Raw genomic sequence first — 8,760 nt, 5'->3', positions numbered from 1 at the left:
AAATTGAATAGCAATTGTCTGATATAAGGAGAAACTCCACATTGATCAAAGCTGGTTGCTTTTGGACGTTTCCAACGATCGCGATCGGAACAATGACGCCAGAATTAGTTTCACTTTTATTATACAAAAAGACCTAATCCACATGTTTTCCCAAGATGTTGGGGGGGGGGGGGGAACAGTTCCCCATAAAAAGGGGATTATCCAAATTGAATAGCAATTGTCTGATATAAGGAGAAACTCCACATTGATCAAAGCTGGTTGCTTTTGGACGTTTCCGACGATCGCGATCGGAACAATGACGCCAGAATTAGTTTCACTTTTATTATACAAAAAGACCTAATCCACATGTTTTCCCAAGATGTTGGGGGGGGGGAACAGTTCCCCATAAAAAGGGGATTATCCAAATTGAATAGCAATTGTCTGATATAAGGAGAAACTCCACATTGATCAAAGCTGGTTGCTTTTGGACGTTTCCGACGATCGCGATCGGAACAATGACGCCAGAATTAGTTTCACTTTTATTATACAAAAAGACCTAATCCACATGTTTTCCCAAGATGTTGGGGGGGGGGAACAGTTCCCCATAAAAAGGGGATTATCCAAATTGAATAGCAATTGTCTGATATAAGGAGAAACTCCACATTGATCAAAGCTGGTTGCTTTTGGACGTTTCCGACGATCGCGATCGGAACAATGACGCCAGAATTAGTTTCACTTTTATTATACAAAAAGACCTAATCCACATGTTTTCCCAAGATGTTGGGGGGGGGTCAGTTCCCCATAAAAAGGGGATTATCCAAATTGAATAGCAATTGTCTGATATAAGGAGAAACTCCACATTGATCAAAGCTGGTTGCTTTTGGACGTTTCCGACGATCGCGATCGGAACAATGACGCCAGAATTAGTTTCACTTTTATTATACAAAAAGACCTAATCCACATGTTTTCCCAAGATGTTGGGGGGGGGGGGGGAACAGTTCCCCATAAAAAGGGGATTATCCAAATTGAATAGCAATTGTCTGATATAAGGAGAAACTCCACATTGATCAAAGCTGGTTGCTTTTGGACGTTTCCGACGATCGCGATCGGAACAATGACGCCAGAATTAGTTTCACTTTTATTATACAAAAAGACCTAATCCACATGTTTTCCCAAGATGTTGGGGGGGGGGGGAACAGTTCCCCATAAAAAGGGGATTATCCAAATTGAATAGCAATTGTCTGATATAAGGAGAAACTCCACATTGATCAAAGCTGGTTGCTTTTGGACGTTTCCGACGATCGCGATCGGAACAATGACGCCAGAATTAGTTTCACTTTTATTATACGAAAAGACCTAATCCACATGTTTTCCCAAGATGTTGGGGGGGGGGAACAGTTCCCCATAAAAAGGGGATTATCCAAATTGAATAGCAATTGTCTGATATAAGGAGAAACTCCACATTGATCAAAGCTGGTTGCTTTTGGACGTTTCCGACGATCGCGATCGGAACAATGACGCCAGAATTAGTTACACTTTTATTATACAAAAAGACCTAATCCACATGTTTTCCCAAGATGTTGGGGGGGGGGAACAGTTCCCCATAAAAAGGGGATTATCCAAATTGAATAGCAATTGTCTGATATAAGGAGAAACTCCACATTGATCAAAGCTGGTTGCTTTTGGACGTTTCCGACGATCGCGATCGGAACAATGACGCCAGAATTAGTTTCACTTTTATTATACAAAAAGACCTAATCCACATGTTTTCCCAAGATGTTGGGGGGGGGGAACAGTTCCCCATAAAAAGGGGATTATCCAAATTGAATAGCAATTGTCTGATATAAGGAGAAACTCCACATTGATCAAAGCTGGTTGCTTTTGGACGTTTCCGACGATCGCGATCGGAACAATGACGCCAGAATTAGTTTCACTTTTATTATACAAAAAGACCTAATCCACATGTTTTCCCAAGATGTTGGGGGGGGGTCAGTTCCCCATAAAAAGGGGATTATCCAAATTGAATAGCAATTGTCTGATATAAGGAGAAACTCCACATTGATCAAAGCTGGTTGCTTTTGGACGTTTCCGACGATCGCGATCGGAACAATGACGCCAGAATTAGTTTCACTTTTATTATACAAAAAGACCTAATCCACATGTTTTCCCAAGATGTTGGGGGGGGGGAACAGTTCCCCATAAAAAGGGGATTATCCAAATTGAATAGCAATTGTCTGATATAAGGAGAAACTCCACATTGATCAAAGCTGGTTGCTTTTGGACGTTTCCGACGATCGCGATCGGAACAATGACGCCAGAATTAGTTTCACTTTTATTATACGAAAAGACCTAATCCACATGTTTTCCCAAGATGTTGGGGGGGGGAACAGTTCCCCATAAAAAGGGGATTATCCAAATTGAATAGCAATTGTCTGATATAAGGAGAAACTCCACATTGATCAAAGCTGGTTGCTTTTGGACGTTTCCGACGATCGCGATCGGAACAATGACGCCAGAATTAGTTTCACTTTTATTATACAAAAAGACCTAATCCACATGTTTTCCCAAGATGTTGGGGGGGGAACAGTTCCCCATAAAAAGGGGATTATCCAAATTGAATAGCAATTGTCTGATATAAGGAGAAACTCCACATTGATCAAAGCTGGTTGCTTTTGGACGTTTCCGACGATCGCGATCGGAACAATGACGCCAGAATTAGTTTCACTTTTATTATACAAAAAGACCTAATCCACATGTTTTCCCAAGATGTTGGGGGGGGGAACAGTTCCCCATAAAAAGGGGATTATCCAAATTGAATAGCAATTGTCTGATATAAGGAGAAACTCCACATTGATCAAAGCTGGTTGCTTTTGGACGTTTCCGACGATCGCGATCGGAACAATGACGCCAGAATTAGTTTCACTTTTATTATACAAAAAGACCTAATCCACATGTTTCCCAAGATGTTGGGGGGGGGAACAGTTTCCCATAAAAAGGGGATTATCCAAATTGAATAGCAATTGTCTGATATAAGGAGAAACTCCACATTGATCAAAGCTGGTTGCTTTTGGACGTTTCCGACGATCGCGATCGGAACAATGACGCCAGAATTAGTTTCACTTTTATTATACAAAAAGACCCAATCCACATGTTTTCCCAAGATGTTGGGGGGGGGAACAGTTCCCCATAAAAAGGGGATTATCCAAATTGAATAGCAATTGTCTGATATAAGGAGAAACTCCACATTGATCAAAGCTGGTTGCTTTTGGACGTTTCCGACGATCGCGATCGGAACAATGACGCCAGAATTAGTTTCACTTTTATTATACAAAAAGACCTAATCCACATGTTTTCCCAAGATGTTGGGGGGGGGGAACAGTTCCCCATAAAAAGGGGATTATCCAAATTGAATAGCAATTGTCTGATATAAGGAGAAACTCCACATTGATCAAAGCTGGTTGCTTTTGGACGTTTCCGACGATCGCGATCGGAACAATGACGCCAGAATTAGTTTCACTTTTATTATACGAAAAGACCTAATCCACATGTTTTCCCAAGATGTTGTGGGGGGGGGGAACAGTTCCCCATAAAAAGGGGATTATCCAAATTGAATAGCAATTGTCTGATATAAGGAGAAACTCCACATTGATCAAAGCTGGTTGCTTTTGGACGTTTCCGACGATCGCGATCGGAACAATGACGCCAGAATTAGTTTCACTTTTATTATACAAAAAGACCTAATCCACATGTTTTCCCAAGATGTTGGGGGGGGGGGAACAGTTCCCCATAAAAAGGGGATTATCCAAATTGAATAGCAATTGTCTGATATAAGGAGAAACTCCACATTGATCAAAGCTGGTTGCTTTTGGACGTTTCCGACGATCGCGATCGGAACAATGACGCCAGAATTAGTTTCACTTTTATTATACAAAAAGACCTAATCCACATGTTTTCCCAAGATGTTGGGGGGGGGGGGAACAGTTCCCCATAAAAAGGGGATTATCCAAATTGAATAGCAATTGTCTGATATAAGGAGAAACTCCACATTGATCAAAGCTGGTTGCTTTTGGACGTTTCCGACGATCGCGATCGGAACAATGACGCCAGAATTAGTTTCACTTTTATTATACAAAAAGACCTAATCCACATGTTTTCCCAAGATGTTGGGGGGGGGGGAACAGTTTCCCATAAAAAGGGGATTATCCAAATTGAATAGCAATTGTCTGATATAAGGAGAAACTCCACATTGATCAAAGCTGGTTGCTTTTGGACGTTTCCGACGATCGCGATCGGAACAATGACGCCAGAATTAGTTTCACTTTTATTATACAAAAAGACCTAATCCACATGTTTTCCCAAGATGTTGGGGGGGGGGAACAGTTCCCCATAAAAAGGGGATTATCCAAATTGAATAGCAATTGTCTGATATAAGGAGAAACTCCACATTGATCAAAGCTGGTTGCTTTTGGACGTTTCCGACGATCGCGATCGGAACAATGACGCCAGAATTAGTTTCACTTTTATTATACAAAAAGACCTAATCCACATGTTTTCCCAAGATGTTGGGGGGGGGAACAGTTCCCCATAAAAAGGGGATTATCCAAATTGAATAGCAATTGTCTGATATAAGGAGAAACTCCACATTGATCAAAGCTGGTTGCTTTTGGACGTTTCCGACGATCGCGATCGGAACAATGACGCCAGAATTAGTTTCACTTTTATTATACGAAAAGACCTAATCCACATGCGGCGATCGAAAAACGTTGAATATTTATCTTTTCAAAGTCGAGCAAATTAAATAGACAGGCGACCCCCGTTGTTAACTCGTAGATATTATCATTTAGACGTGATATAAAAAAGTTTTAAGAAGTTGTGAGCCGACCGATCGCTTCTCGAAAAAAAGCCTTTCTCGGACATATACAAAAAGCGAACATACATACACACACACATTTTCGCTTTTATATATATAGATTTCTGAACTAATTCATTGATATATATATGACCATGTTATATATCATTTTGAAGCGCGTTTTTCACTCTATCGAATCGTGTTATTCGTTACCATTCTCAATCTCTTCATTCATTTTTTGCAGGCTTTTCGACAACATGGACAAAATTCAAATCCGCATGAGACAGCTCGTGGTATCAATGATGCGTTTGGTCCAGGAACCACTAGCGAACGTGTGGCACAATGGTGGTTCAAGACATGCCGCAATGGTGATGCGCGCCTCGAAGATGAAGACAGTCGCGCGAGCGGCCGACTGTGGTTGATAATGAACATTTAAAAGCCTTAATTGAAGCCAATCCTCGCAAAACCACACGAGAAGTTACTGCTGAACTCGGGGTCGACCACTTCATTTATGAGAATTTGTCCATATTTATATTTTATATTCCATTTACTTTTAAATAAAAGAATTTTTTAAGCAACCATTTGGATAGACCGCCATGATGTAAGCAATTACCCGGTGTTAGCAAGCCGGTGTTTCTTGTCTTTCTTCCAGTTGTGAAATAAGGATGGCTAAAAGCGATATAATTAATTACCGTAAACGTTTAACGTAAAAACAACATATACGCATGAGCCGTCATGCCTTGTGCGTGAAAATATTGGTCACCGTACTTAAAAAATGATCATATTTCACTCATCAGTTTCATTTGTTTTTATTATCTTAAAAAATTACATGAGTTTTTTTTTATTTTATTCATTTAATTTCTTCTTTATGGAGCGATTTTTTTTAATATCTAAAAAAAAAAAAAAACATCGAATGAAATAGAAAAAATTGTCGTCAGCGTCCGATATTTACTGGAGAATCTAACAAGAGCATGAACTTTCAATTAAAAAAAATCAACGTGGTTTTAAAAAAAGTGTTTTAAACTTTGGACTTTACAGGTAAATTTCCAAATAACTATTCTTTTTTGTTGTTGTTGTTGTTTTAAATTAGATTATTTTATTTATTGATCTTTTATCTTCAATTTGTGATATATAAAACTTAGGTAAGAAAATTATTTATTTTCATTTTAATAGACATTTCAAAGTGGAGGGGGTGAATTAAAAAAAAACGTTTTTCTAGAATATTATATTCAGTTTATTGGAAAGAGCATTAAATTTCACATTGAACCTGAAAATATCGTAAAAATGGAGCCAATAGAAAAATGTTGATAGATTTTTAAAGTGAAAAAATTGAAAAAAAAATTAACTCGTAAAATTCAATTCATTTCATTACGTAAAAAAAAATGCTGTATCACCTGCATGCACTTTGTAAACACTGTTTTTTTTTGTTTTGTTTTTTTAATAAAAAATAATATTTCTATTATTTTTCAAAAAACTTTAATAATTTATTTTGGAAATATAGAAATTAAACAAAACACTTTAAAAAGAGAAATTACGAATTTTGTATATTTTATTCGCAGTTTTGTGTTAAGGGTGTCAAAAATTCCCAAAAAAATCTGACACACCTAGTGGTTGGTCTCATCCATCACAGCTTCTTGAATCCAGACGAAACAATTACGGCGAAGAAGTACTGTCGACAAATTGACGAAATGCACCAGAAGCACCCATGTATGTGCCCGAGATTGGTCAACATGAAAGGACCAATTCTCCTCATTGACAACGCTTGCCCGCATGTTGCTCAGCTGAACGTGCAGAAGCTGAACGAATTGGACTACGAGACTCTGCCTCATCCGCCATATTCACCAGACCTCTCGCCCACCGATTATCACTTTTTCAAGCTTCTCGACAACTTCCTGCGCGAAACATGCTTCAAAAGCGAAGATGATGCCGAATCGGCCTTTGATGACTTCATCGCTTCCAGAACTACGGATTTCTATGCTAATGAGATAAACCTTTTCTCGTCGGCAAAAATATGTCGATACTAATGGTTCTTATTTCGATTAATAAAGTTTATTATGAAAGGAGTTATGATCTCTTGAAGTTGAACGTCAGAAAACGATATTATTTTTGCACCAACCTAATAATTTCAGATAGAGTAAAGGGACATAATTCAGTGAGGTCTTCAAATTAACTAACAGTTTTCGAGGACTTTTAAAATCGGAACTCGTTTGGATGGGAAAATACACGATTTCACTCGGTTTGTTTTTTTTAGTCTAGATTATTACACGTTTGTGCTTCCGTATTTTGTAAGGATTAGAGGCGTGGCTTCGTAACACTTGTAGAATGGGTTTTATTTTTTTATTTTTTTGTTTGTTTGTTTGTTTTTTGGGTGGAGGGGATGGGGTCGCAGTGTCAACAGGTTAGCAGGTTGTACTGAAGTACTTTATTATTTACGGCTGTAATTTATTTATTCATTTATTGATTTATTTCAGAGTGAAGGTGGGGTTGCTGTTTTTTAACATATATAGTTAGTAGCCAGACTGAACCTCGTTTAACTTCAGGTCATTATTTTTTTTATGACAGATAAATCGTAAATAGTTTTATAGAATCACAAAATGTCCCTGACGAACAACTCGCGATAGCTCAGTTGGTAGAGCGGAGGACTGTAGCTGTAGAAACTGTAATCCTTAGGTCGATGGTTCGAATCCGTCTCGCGAGATTGATCTATTTTATTTTTAAATAAGTAAAATTGAGCGATTTTAAGTTTGATTTCGAGAAATTTGTCCTCATTGTTAGATGGTTTGTTGCTTTTCATTTTTGTTTTTGGTTAATTTTATTATGATTATAGGAAAGATGGTAGGAGAGGATAGAGACGTTGTCTGTGTGTATATGCGTTTTTATGTATGTGTATGTGTCTGTATGTATCCATATGTGTAGGTATGTCTGTATGTGTATGTGTGTATCTATGTGGTTGTGTGTATATGTGTAAGTATGTATCTGTATATATGTATGTATGTGTGCATATATGTGTGTATATATGTGTGTGTGTATGTGTGTACATGTGTGTACGTGTGTGTATGTGTTTGCATGTATTTGTATGTGTGTGCATGTGTGTGTTTGTGTGTATGTATACGGCATAATCACGTTGACACACCGGTTCTTGTCAGATCACCGAAGTTAAGAAACGCTGAGCTTAGCTTGGCTAGTACCAGGTGGGTGCCCATATGGGAATTATGTGCTCTCTCCGCCTATTTTGGCATTGTTTCCAGTCGTTTTGAACCCCCACTTGTCACTGATATTTAACAATGTCGACCCAGGAGAGGTGTGGTTGGAGATGGCACAACTTTTGCCACAAAAATTTCACGCGCAGGCACCCTTACGGTGGGTATCCATAGTCTGTGAAGACTGAAGGAAAAAGGAAGCCACCTTGTATGTGTGTATGTGTGTGTGTGTGTGTGTGTGTGTGTGTGTGTGTGTGTTTTACTTCAATTCATTCATAACCAGGCGCACACGGCCACTAAAGAACTACCGAAAACTAATGGTCAGAGGTAATGCAGCTAGGTGTTTGTTCACTTTACATTTAATTTTCTGTTGGGTTGGTACAGTCGGGTAGATGGGAGAAAATTTCCAAGGCAAGCGGTTCAAGTAAAGAAGCTTTGTGGACCTCTACGATGAAGGTGTGCGGTTTTACTGATTGTCGAGGTATTTACGTTGAGGGGTCAACAAGTGCAGGTAGTTCACCGGAGCACATACTATTGAAGTACATGTAAAACAAACACAAGAATTCAACATTGCGTAGTCGATGAAAGAATCTTTTTTCAATCCTGTTCAAGGTATTTAGTTCTCTTCCACCGCAAGAACTTAGACACCAGGGTCGGAAAGAGGGATTGAGAAGTCAGCGCCTCGAGGAGGGGCATTCTGACCTGCAAAAAGTGCCCGGGTAGCCCCGTCGG

At 38.9% G+C, this 8,760-nt stretch overlaps 1 non-coding gene across 1 annotated transcript; it reads left to right on the top strand.

Moving 5' to 3' along the window:
• Positions 1–7,439: 7,439 nt before the first annotated feature.
• On the top strand, positions 7,440–7,526 carry Trnay-gua (transfer RNA tyrosine (anticodon GUA)). The gene is given in 2 exon segments: positions 7,440–7,476; positions 7,491–7,526. It is a non-coding gene; the product is annotated as a tRNA-Tyr (tRNA).
• The last annotated feature ends 1,234 nt before the right edge of the window (positions 7,527–8,760 follow it).

The sequence above is a fragment of the Euprymna scolopes genome, chromosome 5, assembly GCF_053919585.1.
Source record: "Euprymna scolopes isolate OS-2025 chromosome 5, ASM5391958v1, whole genome shotgun sequence".
In the NCBI taxonomy this organism is placed as follows: Eukaryota; Metazoa; Mollusca; class Cephalopoda; order Sepiida; family Sepiolidae; genus Euprymna; species Euprymna scolopes.
This window is presented reverse-complemented; position numbering and strand designations above follow the sequence as displayed.